Below are 14,005 nucleotides of genomic sequence, written 5' to 3'. Positions count from 1 at the left end.
CAATTGCAACAATAAAGCTTGAACTACAATATTTAGACGATCTCTTACTTTTATTATTATAAATACTTAACGTAAAACGGAACTTTGGAAATTCAATGAATTCATTCGATTCAATTATATTAGAAAGAAAAACATGTATTTGCATTTTGTAAAACATGGGTCATTTCCTGAAATAGAAAATAACTTTTGTTTCGAATGCTATACCTACCTGTGTATTAAAAATATTGAAGAGTAATAGTAGTACTGTTACTATTATCAACTTATCCTAAGTAATGAATTTCTCAAACTTCTGTGAAATTTAAAATAATATTCGGAGATATACCACATTTTTCATTTGTTCATCTAAGCAATAAAGTGGGTTGTATATAATCAAGTACTCTACTATTTCCTCGCAATCAACAAAACGTGCTTCTCCGAAACGAGAATATGCGGAGGTTTGCTGTATTTTTTTGTTCTTTAATGAGTTGACAAAGAATCTCATCATAAATACTCTTCACTTGCATGAAACAACTTGACAAACAAATCTCACTAAAGGTAGATACTTCGGAATATCATGCTGTGCAGGATTGTGTGACATGAAATACAATTATCCTCGACTGTCTCATTAGCTGATTGAAATAGTCCTGGCTGAGTGACAATAACTGTTTTTTTTTTGTAATTTACAGGAACTGTATGCTTCTGCATCAGTGAATGTGAAAAGAATGGTTTTATTAGTTTTCTGACTTCATCTTTTCACGTGAAGATAAATTAATGTGCATATACACAGGGTGGTCCAAGTTTTAGAGATCAAGCTTCACCCTATGATAGAATAAATTTTTGAAATCTTTAAACATATGTTTTATTTTATTATTTTTGAGGGTTGCTTTTCGGTGTGCAGCAAAATAAAACTCTCTATCTACGGTAAAATAAAAATATTTTTATTGAAAAACAAGTTTAGTGAGACGCAATGTTGTCGGGGCGAGCGAGGAAGAGTCTTAGTATGAAGTCGCTCGCATGTATATGCATCTGGTCCTGGCGCCTATCTGCCGTGGACCTTTCCTGGAACCCTGATGCGTCCGGCGTATATTCTTTGTCCTTGCAACTATTAGGCCAGTCCGGCGTCAGGCTGGCGCTCTTAACGTAATACTTAAAATAGGTCACTTGCAGAGATGTGTACCAACATTTTAAATCAAACTATGCACTTTTTCGTGGAACACTTTGTGTATATGTACTTTTTAAAACAATATGGTGAACAACTCCCGCCAAAAGTACAATGCCATGAAATCGCAGACGATCTGTTACGCACATTGAAAGACCCATAATTTCACCGATATTTTCAAATTTTCCCCTATGAAGTCCCGATTGCCGAAAGGACACAAGAACTTTCAACACATTTAGGAATTTTCGATAATTAAAACAATTCCAAATATTATGGTATTCAGACTGAGGCAGGCAAATAACCCTTCGTAGACAGCCACCATTTTAAAACAAGCGATTTTCAAGGAGATGAAATCTCAAAATCCAACGCGAAGATCACTGTAGGTCTCTTGCGGAGCCAGCCTAGAGTGTGTTCAAACATCAGCTTGAGTACTTCGCAACTTATATGAATAAATTATGTTGTAATAAATAGATTTTAAAATAAATTAGTTATTTTATGCACAAAAACTTTAAAATTACGCATGTAGAAAATATGTATAGCGGTTACTTGACTTGTTAATTACGTTTTCCTCGAGAACGGTGCATAACTACTAGAGTACCTAGTTTTTATGCAAAACATTGCAATGTATGACGTAAAGTCCGGAAAATCTAAGCTAAAAGAAAATTGTATTCTAAAGTATTCCCAAAAAATTGGCTGCAACAAATTTCCATGCAATGCGTCGTTTTTAAGGAGTGGGCAAAATTTCATTAAAAAAATCATTATAATTTTTTATTTATCGGGTCCTGATTCTATGAAATATTTATTCAGGACACCCTGTACCTAGTGTATTTAAGGATCATCCTATACACCAAATTAGAATTTGAATTAGAAGCAAAATGACCATTTTAATAAATAATGAAAGCACTCGGGCCCGTTAACTATACCCGCAGGCCATGTTCAACTAGTTCTGAACAATGGTAAAGGGGTGTTCAACCGTTCAAGTGTATCTCGCTGTCTTTCGCGCGAGATATGTCTTCGGCTTAATTAAATTAAATGATTTATGCGATGTGTACGCCTTGTCTCCTGTCTTTTATTTCTTGCGTTCTGCGGATTGACTTTCACGTGGAAAATTGCCGGGATTATGGATTTGCTCGGCGGGGATGTTCTCCAGGTTATTTATGTCTTTTATTAACGTTGGACAAATCTCGTTCTCGGGTATATACGTGAAGAAAGTTGAGGAAGTTCTATTTCTTTAGGTGGATAAGTTATTGTTCATTTCGGGGTTGTTTTTTAATAAAAAAAACAACATTACTTTTGTTAATAAAAATAGATAGGTACTCAGAGGGAAAAGGAAATTCTAAATTGATATTTGCTGTATTCACATTTTATTGGCCCTGATATTAAAAGAACATTGAACATTTAATACAGGGCGTAAACATGAGATAGAGTAATCATAAATTAATAAAAAAGTTGTATATTACAGGGGCGTAACATTAACAGTTTTCAAAATACAGCGAATATTAATTTCGAAAATGATTTAAAAATATACTTCTGCATGGCACTGGAAACTGGTCCACTGTAAAACCTGACCTCGCACAATGCGACCGGCATGGCGGTGTGATAAAAACGGACAAAAACTTTCGCAGGGAAAGAAATATGTAAATAGAATTTTATCGCACCTATTGGCAAATTCAACTGCTTTTGCCTTTATTAATTAATAAAATTAATTTGTGTTTTTAAATAATAAAATCATTTGACATACCCGATGTTACAACAATTGTTCAAAATTTTATCCACCAATGTGTAAACACATTTGGGTCCGTCTTACTCAGTTTCTACGAACTAACACAAATGTTGTCTTGCTTCACCATAACACAAATGCTTCACCATAAATTAAAACGATATCCAACTCCGAGTTGCTATACACGGCACGCAAACCATTTTTGACACTAACTACCCATTTTTGACACTAACTACTAAAAAAATATTGTAAACACCACAGATAACAGGTAAATGCTATTCCAACGACGATTGCAAAATACGACTTCAGTATTCGGAGTCGCTGAGGCTACGTGGCTCTCCACGCGCATTGCAAATGACTCTAGAGACTACAGTTGTCCAGCTATGTAGTCGTTGAATGTACTATAACTTCAATAATTTTTTTCTCGGAAACTATAAAGATTTTACAAAATTTTTTTTTACGATAATGACTCCATTTCTCATTCCGCATCTATTCCCAAATTTTTTTGGATAAGTTCTGAATCACCCTGTATAAGTATAGCTGGGAGATATGAAGTAGCTGATGTATACTCTGATTTTTCTAAAGCTTTTGATGCCATTTTTCTTTTCTTTGCTAAACCGGAAAATATCGGTATACAGGGCAATCTCCTAAGATGGATGATCTCGCCTGTATCCATTAGGTCACAATGTGTAAAAGTAAATAATACTGCTTTAAATTATGTCAAAATCAGGTAGGTATACCGCAGGAGTCTCATTTGGGTCCATTATTCTGTGCTTTATTTATCTATGATATCAGCACGTCTTTTTCTCATTCATAGTCCAAGAATTATATAGAAGTGCTTACACAAATTATTACCTGGAAAAAAATATATGACCGTACAGGAAATTAAATTTTAAATTTTAAATTCGATCCAAAATGGCCAAAAACATTGTAAATTTTTTTTAAGGATCAAAAAATGACTGAAAAAATTGCACATTTTTCGGTGTTTTTTTCAAATAACTATTTCAATTTTAAATTTATGCCAACAACTTTTATAGAAAGAAATTGTTGCCATTTTTTCAAAAAAATACAAAATTAAATTAAAAAATGGTTTTCTATGACCTGGAACCGAGGTAGCTTTTTTATTTAAAAAAAAAATAGAGGACGCAAATAATATTTTACAGCGATGCGCTTGATGAAGGTTAATACTGAAAACTAGTATTTTCAAGAAAAAAATAAGAGGATATGCGCACGCTCTGGGAACCAATGAAGTGCATTCTAAATGTCTTGCGCTTGCAAAATATTTAATATTTAGCCTTCTGTACCGCATACAAAAAAGTTATGATACAAAATTTAACCATCATAATATGTTCTAGAAGAAAAATTTCATATTATTTTTGTTTCATTTGTAAAATGGTAAAATTAATTGCAGTTCGATCTCAATTGAACAGTCAACTTGGCATTGAAATATTTAAAAAAACTTGTTCCCATATTTATTTAGCCATACCCATATACAGGTCTGGTCAAACTAAACGATGAAGTGGTAGAAATGTATACGCCCAGTTGAAGAATGGGCGCGCGTGCAAACGGCATATAACACAGCCGCTCTGGGCGACTGGGCAATAAATCTCAGTTGTTGACAAGTGGTTGACAAATTGCCTAGCAGTACAATGCAGCAATGCGGAATTTGGGGTAATTCAGGTAATTTTAATGTATTATAGGGAGAAATTGAGAAATAAGAGTGATATTGGGTTTACTAATATTATTACAGAACATGGCATTTTGGATACCTTTTGAAACGGAACAAAACGAAATTTACTATCAATGTAATAAAATTGTTTGAAGACATAAATAATTAAAATACGTTGTTGGCCAAATGTACATATAATAGAAATTTTCTACACATTATACATATACAAATTATTATAATTGTTTACCTTTAGCAGAAAACTTTTTTAGGGACGCCTATGAAACTCATTAAATTTTATTGCTAGTCGTTTTTATATATGTTCAACTGACTTCGGAAAAACTATACTGCACAAATAAACAATTACACGTACAGTATCTTAGATGGATATACATCCCCTTTCATTGTGACAATAATTACTTCTTCAAAGAGGGGATAAAACAGCAAGAAGCGTCCGCGTAGTCAGCCACAGGAAATACCCCCATGCGACATTACTTTCACGAGCTCGGACACCGTATGGCTGACAGTTACATATTGATTAACTTCAGAGGAGAATGTTAGTGGTTAGGCGGCTACCTTTGATCGTTCAGCTACAATGAGTTAATACCCAAGTGGGCTGATGTTGGCGTTACGTTGGTGTTGGAGGCTTCTTTATGAACCTATGCAATGTTTTGTTTAACACACCATCGGCTCCTACCGTGCCAGTCTGCAGGGAATCGGTCTTTGATAAATAAATTTAGCAGTAGGATTTATACAACGAAAGACAGTTGACTTTATCGAAGCAAAGGGATAGTACAGAAAGTATAGGAATTTTATGGCAAAAAAATCTCTACTTTAGGTGCAATTTTCAAGAAAAATGCCATTTTGACAGGTTTAAGAGAACATTTCTCTGGTGAAAACAAGCAAAAATGTTTAAAAAAATTTAAAATACCGAACAATGATGTCACAGGTAAATGTTGTCAAAGATATTAAAATTTACTTCCATTTGATCAAAATTACTTTCCGTTTTCTTAGATTTCCGACCGACACGATCTATCAATTCAGTGTGTGCTTGCTGTTGTATTTATTTATGTTCGCCGATTGGATTGTTATTTGAATTTATCGTTAATCAGTGTTTTTCAACGCTAATAATCTGTTAACTGTTAGTTTTGTGGTAAGAAAGCAAATACCGATGGTTTCTTCGATATAAATACTCGAACTGTTTTAGGTTAGAAAATGACTTTTCCTTCGAAGACAATAAATTTATTGTCTTCGAAGGTCTTCATATCGTTGACCACTACTTTTGTAGTGGCCAAGGATATGAAAATGAATGCAATTATTCAATCCATTCAGGTTTTTTTGCAATTCCAGGAAGTTTCCAGATAAAAAAGTGAACTATTGTAACTGGTTTAACAACTTGAACGATGACAATATTTTATATATAACTCTTTTACCGATGAGGCACGGTTTCATCTTAGTGGAACATAAATTCACAAAATTATCATACGTGGTCTGCGAAGAATCCACATGTGTTAATGGAAACGACTTTACATCTTGTTACAATAGGAGTAGTAGCCATATCCTGGCGAAGAATAATTTGACCTATTTTCTTTGAAGATAATGTTACTACTGAGCGATATAGACAAAACATTTTGCAGCCATTTTTAAATTAGCTACTTGATGACGAATTGCATAATGGTTACTTTCAACAAGATGGGACAACACTGGAGTTCCTAAGGGAATTTATGACGATCGAATTATTAGTCGAGACTTACGGCCTCCAAGTTCTCCGGATTTGACTCCCTTAGATTGTTATCTCTTCGGAACATTAAAAAATTCCATATATGTAAACCGTTTACAAACTAAAGGACGCCATAACTAATAAATTAGCTAATATTACAGAAAATGAATTACATACTGTATTTGACAGTTTAAGAAGACGAGTAAATCTGTGTATTCAGAACGAGGGCAGACATTTTGAACATTCGTTATACTAAATCAAATATGAAAATATTTTTATCTTCATTTCAATGTTCAAATAGTTGTTAGAAATTATAACAAATTAATTACAAAAATTATTATTACTGGAAGGAAAACAATTTTGGTCAAAATTAAAAGTACATATTCACTTTTTTTACTTTAAACCAACAAAGCAATTATTATTCTAAATTTTCTTATAGATAACAACATGTTCTTTTTATGTTAGAATTTAAGAAATTTTAAATCGATTTTTTTTATTCGCATTTCTAAATGTGGAAAGTAAACGTAAATTCATTTAAAAATTGTTGCTTTTACTTTGAAATTCGCATAAAAAAATAGATAAGTAATTGTTAAAAATCGGAAATTACTTTTTCCTTTGAAAATTTCGATCGCAGCTGTATCAGAAAATGGAAATTTAAATTTTATTTGTATCACGCCATTGAATAGACAATTTTAATAATCCCTTAACCTCAAAAATAAGCCCATCCCAGTAAAAATATGAGGGATAGCACCTACTTCTCGCACTGTACAGCTTTTTTTATTAAAGCTTTTTGTATAACAAGGAAATTCTAATAAATTATCATATCAAAAGGTATAATACGTTATTAAACTTTCTTATGTTTTTTTTATTATCAAAGTGTATGCTTCTGAAACTTTACAGTACTTTAATTAAATTGCTCCTGAAGTACAGGCCTAAATTATGAACTTATCGATTTTTATTATTGCCTTTAAACTAGCTCCCTATCTTCAACTAATACAACTTTAATGAGCAGTCACTTACAGCAGGAAATTTAACACATACTCTTTCATCTACTAAATAAATTTAACAAATTTCCACGTTGTTTTTTTCTGCTTTTAAATTGTGTACAATATAAATACGATTCGGTACACTTTAATGCAAAGAAACCGCCAAAAAAACTGTGAACAAAGCTAATTAGTATTTTTTTAACCAAAGATTCAAAATACAAGAACAAGAAAGCGATCTCATGATTAATTATTTTAGCATTTTAAGCATTATGTTATTCTCTGCAAATAGAGGACATTGTCCTAAATCAATAAAGCAGAGCAAAATTCAATATTCGTCAAGTTATACAAGAAAAAACTTTTATAATTGAAATAGTATGCACCTCTTTTGTTGCTGGAATGATTAACCAACAACCTTCCCATTCTTTACAATTACAGCTTATGTTTCTGACGCTAAATAAATCTGTTCGCAAAAATTGTTATAAACGGAATGTGGAAAAGTATTTGTAAAGAATTATGTAAAAGAGTTCTACGAAAATTTATGACATGGAAATGTTTAGTTTTAATACTAAAAACTGAAAACTTAAAAATGCAGAAAAAGGAACTAATAACAGCTTCAGTATAGTGGAAGAATCATATAAAAGGTTTTCAATTGAAATGGCAATTTAGACAAATTTGAAACATCGGTTTGGTAAAGTTTGTATAAGAATTGTCACATTTGCCAGAATCGGTCTTTTAGAGAAGCTACGTAAGGATGAATAGCAGTCTGAAACAAGTAAAAAACAAGCTTATAATTAATATGACATAATAATAAAGAGAAAATCAAAAATCCAGAAGATGGGTGATAACAATAAAAAGAGAAATTCACTAAATCTGAAGAAAATAAACGCAAATATTGTCAAAAGTCTAAAATCAGTCTATAAAAAAGAAGAGGATATGTGCAATTTATGATTATTATGATGTGAGGGCAAGAATAAGAGACTATATATGATAAAAAGTGAAATATGAAAAGAAAAACGAGCTATACAAAAAGCCACCAAAGAAGAAAATACACCATAATTGGACTTGATTTATACATATGACAAAGTGAGTTTATTTGAAATGAATTCAGAAACGATTTTTTTTTAAATATTAAGCAACAATATTTACGCCCTTCAGAAACGTTAAATAAATATTTACACAATTTTCACAAAATAACTTTTTTTAACATACATTTTTATATCAATTTGTGTTTGTTTGGCAGACTGGAACACCCTGTACATTAATCACCAAACATTGTGATGGGAACAAATAAGGTTTATGCTTATCAAAACAGAAGCTATATCACCATTAAATATATTTTAAAACATATTGTTTTCGTGGAACCGAACCGAATAATGTATTTGAGCTGTAACAAAACCAGAATTCATTATTTGGTATTTCGCATCGATTTCATATTCAACAATGAAACTAAACGTCATTGGTTGCACATATTACCGAACGCTATTGTATTTGCTCGGTTTTGTCCAGCATTTGACGCGATGCTATTTCATACCTACATTTAGTTATATATTAATAATTCTGCCAAACAAGTTGTTGTTGATATTTGACACCGGTGATACTGAATTTAGTAACATACGTTTGTTGAACTAAGTTATAAAAATATATATAGGGAGGTTCTTAAGCACGTTCCAATATTAAATAATTGTTCAGTTAATTCTTAAGAAAGATCTAAGAGTATGTTCTATGAACATACAGGGGGTTAATGAACTTACGTCAAAACTTTAAAGAGGTGAAAAAGGAGCAAAAACTGAGTTAACTAATGTCACAAACTTGTATAGGAAGTTTAAAGTCATAGAGAAAAAAGTTAATTAAAAATGTGTTTAAAACTGTTTTGGAACTGCTGAAATACATGTATTTTATAGCGGCGAGTACTTATAAAAAATTCTGTAACACTTTTTACCAGTTTGTAGGTGTCTTATGAAGCCGGACTGTACTAACATATCGGAATACTAAGTCGGAATTGTATAAGTAGTGACATCTATTACAGAAAAGGCAAACGACGAAAACAAAAATGACCACCGGGCGCTGAATTACAAGTGGAAGTGGATCTTATTTGTGGAAGGGCAAAACGGGCGGTGACTATAAGACCCCTTCATTATAGCCATCCTTCTCTATCGCATGGATTTCTATGACCTACTTTATCGCTCTCACGTAACGGCCGATGAACCATGTGGACTTTCCGACCCTGTATACGTTTCATTTATGATAGTAATATTTTGCACAGCCCTGCTATGTGAACTTTAGAAGGTATTCTATAATCAACGAGTGTAATTTTTAATAGATTACAACAGGAATGATCCGAAATGCCATATTTACGTACGAAAATTAATATGTAATAAGGGTTTAATGAATAGTAAATAATTTGCATATACATTATTAGATTTATTAATTTCTATTATATCAGCTGTTATCGATTTTCAAGGAATAACTGAAAATGCTTTCAAATATTTGAATTATTCATTAGTCACAATTGTGTATAATGTAAGCAGCGCTGTCTGTTCGAACTAACTTTAAATTTTTAACTTTTAATTTGTGTAAAGAGCAAATAGTATATTTTGCAATAAAAAATGAAAATGCCGTTGATTTTTCATGAATTGGACGACCAAGACAAAATCAACATATTTCCTAACTAAACAGGAAATTCTGAAACTAGATTTGATAACATTGTCCTGCCCACCGACAGAGGTCCTTCAACTCTCAAGTATTTTTATACAAAAAAAAAGTCGAACACTGAGTTGAATAGAACGTAAAATGATGTAACAAAACAGTAGCGATGACAAAAGTAAAGAAACTATTAATATTATAAATATGATTTTTATAACAAAAATAAAATGAGACTGGCTTTTTTGGTGTCAGACGTAATCAGAATACCAACCCATTGTTACAAATTTTCCCTTTTTCGCCTTTGAAACTCCATGTGCTTGGAAAACTTAGTGTTCAAGCTAAGACCATTTATTGAACACTTAAACTTCGACAAGTCTATAAGAATATTCAAAATATGGAACTCCCTAATAGTGGAATACCCTGACCATTCTATTCGACGCAGAAAGGTCCAACCTACAACACAATGACATCAAAATCACTCCGATCGAACCACTCCTGCGCCCAGCGGTCACGACCAAACGTTTGTTATACTTCGAAATATCACCATGATCTAATGTTACACCACTGATTCCTTAAACATTTCTAATGTCAAGACACTATAAAATAATTCCACTTAGTAGTTTAAAATTGTACCTGTTTACATCACCTACTGCGTAGATCCCTAATGCAGCGAGCTCTCCACAGGGAATACACCTATCCGACTTTTGCACATTTGCATGATTTTTTTTCCTCGCAGTTCGCGGTGCTTCGTCGTTCCGTGCGAATCGTCTCGAAAATCTGAATTTGTTATTAACTCTTATGTATCATGCGGTTGAATTCCTTATTAAAAAATGCTAATTGATACTTTCAGGGCGAAAACTAGGATTTGGTGCATGTAATTATCGAGTTTTTATGATAATCACTACAGCAAATTTAAATCCAGAGGCATAGTGCGGATGAATAATATATTTTCAAGGTCGAATGAGAAATTTTTAAGGGCAACAATTGGAATCATCTAGTTCAAAACAGTATCAAAATGAATTAGTGTTAACATAGGCAAGAATAAGCTATTTTTCTGCCTAACTCGTCATAAAATATTATTTTAAGTTCGTAAATAGTTCACGAATTCAGTTACTTTACGGCCGCTGTAATATTTCAAGTCAGCATTTTGATTTAAAATTTTAGGAAATTTCTATACCGAAAATTGTTGTAAAGTACTTTGTAGTTTTTCATACTGAACTCAACTTACAATCGTTTGTTTTGCATACGTCATTTTTCGTTTTAACGATGAGTTGACGTACGTGTCAATTTGTTATTATCACGGACTGTGTCTTGTAAAGGTTTTTAAGATTATGCGATGTTTTAAAATATCTGACCTATCGTCAAGAAACTTATTCATCTAACTTATTTGTTCATATTCCATAATGAGTTAGATTTCAAGGATTCTGTGTAAATTCAGTAGTTCTCAATATGTTTTGTAATAAAAAATCAGGCATATTTATTTTATATTTGACTTTTTTATTCCTAATCTTTTTACAAAACATTTATTAACTATACAGGCCGTTACAAATTCGCTTTTCACTACAGGGATTTCGCAAACGGTAAGAGATACGAAGTAGCTTAAATGGGGGCAAAGTTGCATAATCAGGGGACCTACATTATGCCTCTAAAAAATCAAGGCTAACATGATTAGTTTTCGAAATATTTGAAAAAAAAAACGAAATTTTGGAAATCCGTTTTTGTTTAATTTCAGCCTTGTTTGAGATGATATTGAGAAAAGAACATTTTCTCATGGTCACTTTTTGCCTTCTATCGAATGGCATAATCAATTTTTATATGTAACGTTTCGTCTCTCTAGGACTATCATCAACTTAATTTTTTTAAATACGACCCTGGAAATTATATTACATTTTTTGCAAGTATTCTTGACCCCCAATACTGTACTGCCTCATCCCGAACCAGATTCAGACGTTTTGTCTCGAAAAATTCATCTTCAAAGTATTTGTTCCAAAATCAATTTTTTTATTTAGATTTCTATGTTTATTGAATTATCGTACACTCTAAGTGTCGTTAGACCCTGTGAAATTCATTTAGTTATTTAAACTACTGTAACCTGAGGGGTTATTTTTTTAATTATCTACCTTCAATTAATTATCTATTTAATTCTCGAAAGGGAGTTTATTTCATTATACTTTAATTAATACGTGAGAACTTAGAAATGTTGTATGTTCAGAGAATTACTTCCAAGCACTTACCATTCATCGCTTACGTGGAATGTAATCCAGTGGCTGGCTATACAGGGTGACACAGTTCGAGAAACAAAATGGAACACCAAAACTTCCAGGAAGGGTTTTATTAACAATAAAACAAAACAAACAAACAAAATGACACACAACGACTCGAGCAGCATTATTAATGAATTGATTCAAACGCGACAGCGTACCGAGATTCAGGGAATGCGTGCTTCATACAAAATTTGGAAAAAATGTATCTATTATTAAATTTAATTAATTAGCCCGAGACTCTAAAGTTAATTAGACTGTTCAATGTGAAACCCAAGAAAGAACTGCCTTTTTCGAGATCTCTCCCGAATTCCACACTTCGCTTCACCACGCCCATTTCTTGGGTCCAGAAGTTTCTGTTCTTGTCTTATTGGCGAGAACCCTGAATGTCGGGACGCTTTAATAATTAGGTTAATAATTATCTAATTGACTGGACTTTACATTTATATATGAATTCTGAAACTAAACTAAACCCTAGCCTTCCCCTCGTGACTCCGTGTAGCAAATACGGGGCGGATTAGTCAATGTCCTTTAATATCTTTTTAATAGCTTGGAAAATCCGCCGAAAAACCAGCCAACCTTTTCTTTTTCAATTATTATCAGTTTAACAATATAATTTAATCCTACTTCGGAATCCCTACGCTCTTCTCTTGGTTTCGGGCGTTATTAAAAATATCGATTTTTCTCTTATAGTAGACGCTTAATTCATGGCCCCGACTGTTTAAGTGAACTCGTTAAAAATATTGGCAAATTTCTCCGAAGGACGGTCTTGGCGACCTACTACTTGAAAACCATTAACCCTCCGATAATTTGTGACGACTGAAATATCTTACTTTTTGACCCATCCGTTCCAGAAACTAATAAATAAATGACTGCATGTCCCGGCTTTTATTACACTACATATTACCACCACACGTTACGATGAAACATTCACAGACCAACAAAATTTAACTTTTTTTTGGAAGCAGAAACTTGAATATATATTTCCGAATGATTTAGGTGCGCTGAATCCGAATCTGGCAGCAGAATTGCTCTATCACGTCAGGTTTTTGAGATATCCTAACCTAAAAGTGCAAAAAACACTGTTTTTCGTCATATTTGAGGTTATGTAGTAATGCCATCTATTCTTTTTCAAAAAACTAATACATTGAATCTAAAAGTACAAGGCTCCCTCCTTCGAATGCCGTTGAGTTTGCTCAAATATTTTTTTTTTTTCGTTGAGATATCACATGTTGAAATTTTTAAGTTTCTCAGTTTCTTAATATGCGAAAATCTACTAAGGATCCCTTAGACATCAAGCAGTCGATTGCAATTCAGAAACTTCATACCCATACGGTTTGTGGGTTTGGAGTTGGTGGGCTTGGGGTTTGTAAGCTTGGAGTTTGTAGGTTCGGGTTTTGTGGGATTGGGGTTTGTGGGTTTAGGGATTGTGGGTTTGGGGTTTGTGGGTTTGTGGATTTGGAGTTTGTGAGTTTGAGTTCGTATGTATTGAAGGTTTCTGAGTATGAAGTTTCTGAACTGCAATCAACTGTTTGACGTCTAAGGGATCCTTAGTAGATTTTCGCATATTAAGAAACTGATAAACTTAGAAATTTCAACATGTGATATCTCAACGAAAAAAAAAGATATTTGAGCAAACTCAACGACATTCGAAAGAGGGAGCCTTGTACTTTTAAATTATATGTATTTTTTTGAAAAAGAATAGATGGAATTACTACATAACCTCAAATATGACGAAAAACAGTGTTTTTGCACTTTTAGGTTAGGATATCTCAAAAACCTGACGTGGTAGAGCAACTCTGCGGCCAGATTCGGATTCAGCGCACCAAAATCCTTCGGGAATGCATATTAGTGTGTCTGCTTCTTGACCC

Source organism: Anoplophora glabripennis, unplaced genomic scaffold (genome assembly GCF_000390285.2).
Source record: "Anoplophora glabripennis isolate ALB-LARVAE unplaced genomic scaffold, Agla_2.0 scaffold1, whole genome shotgun sequence".
Lineage (NCBI taxonomy): Eukaryota > Metazoa > Arthropoda > Insecta > Coleoptera > Cerambycidae > Anoplophora > Anoplophora glabripennis.
The sequence above is the reverse complement of the archived record's forward strand: the minus strand, read 5'-3'. Positions refer to the sequence as shown.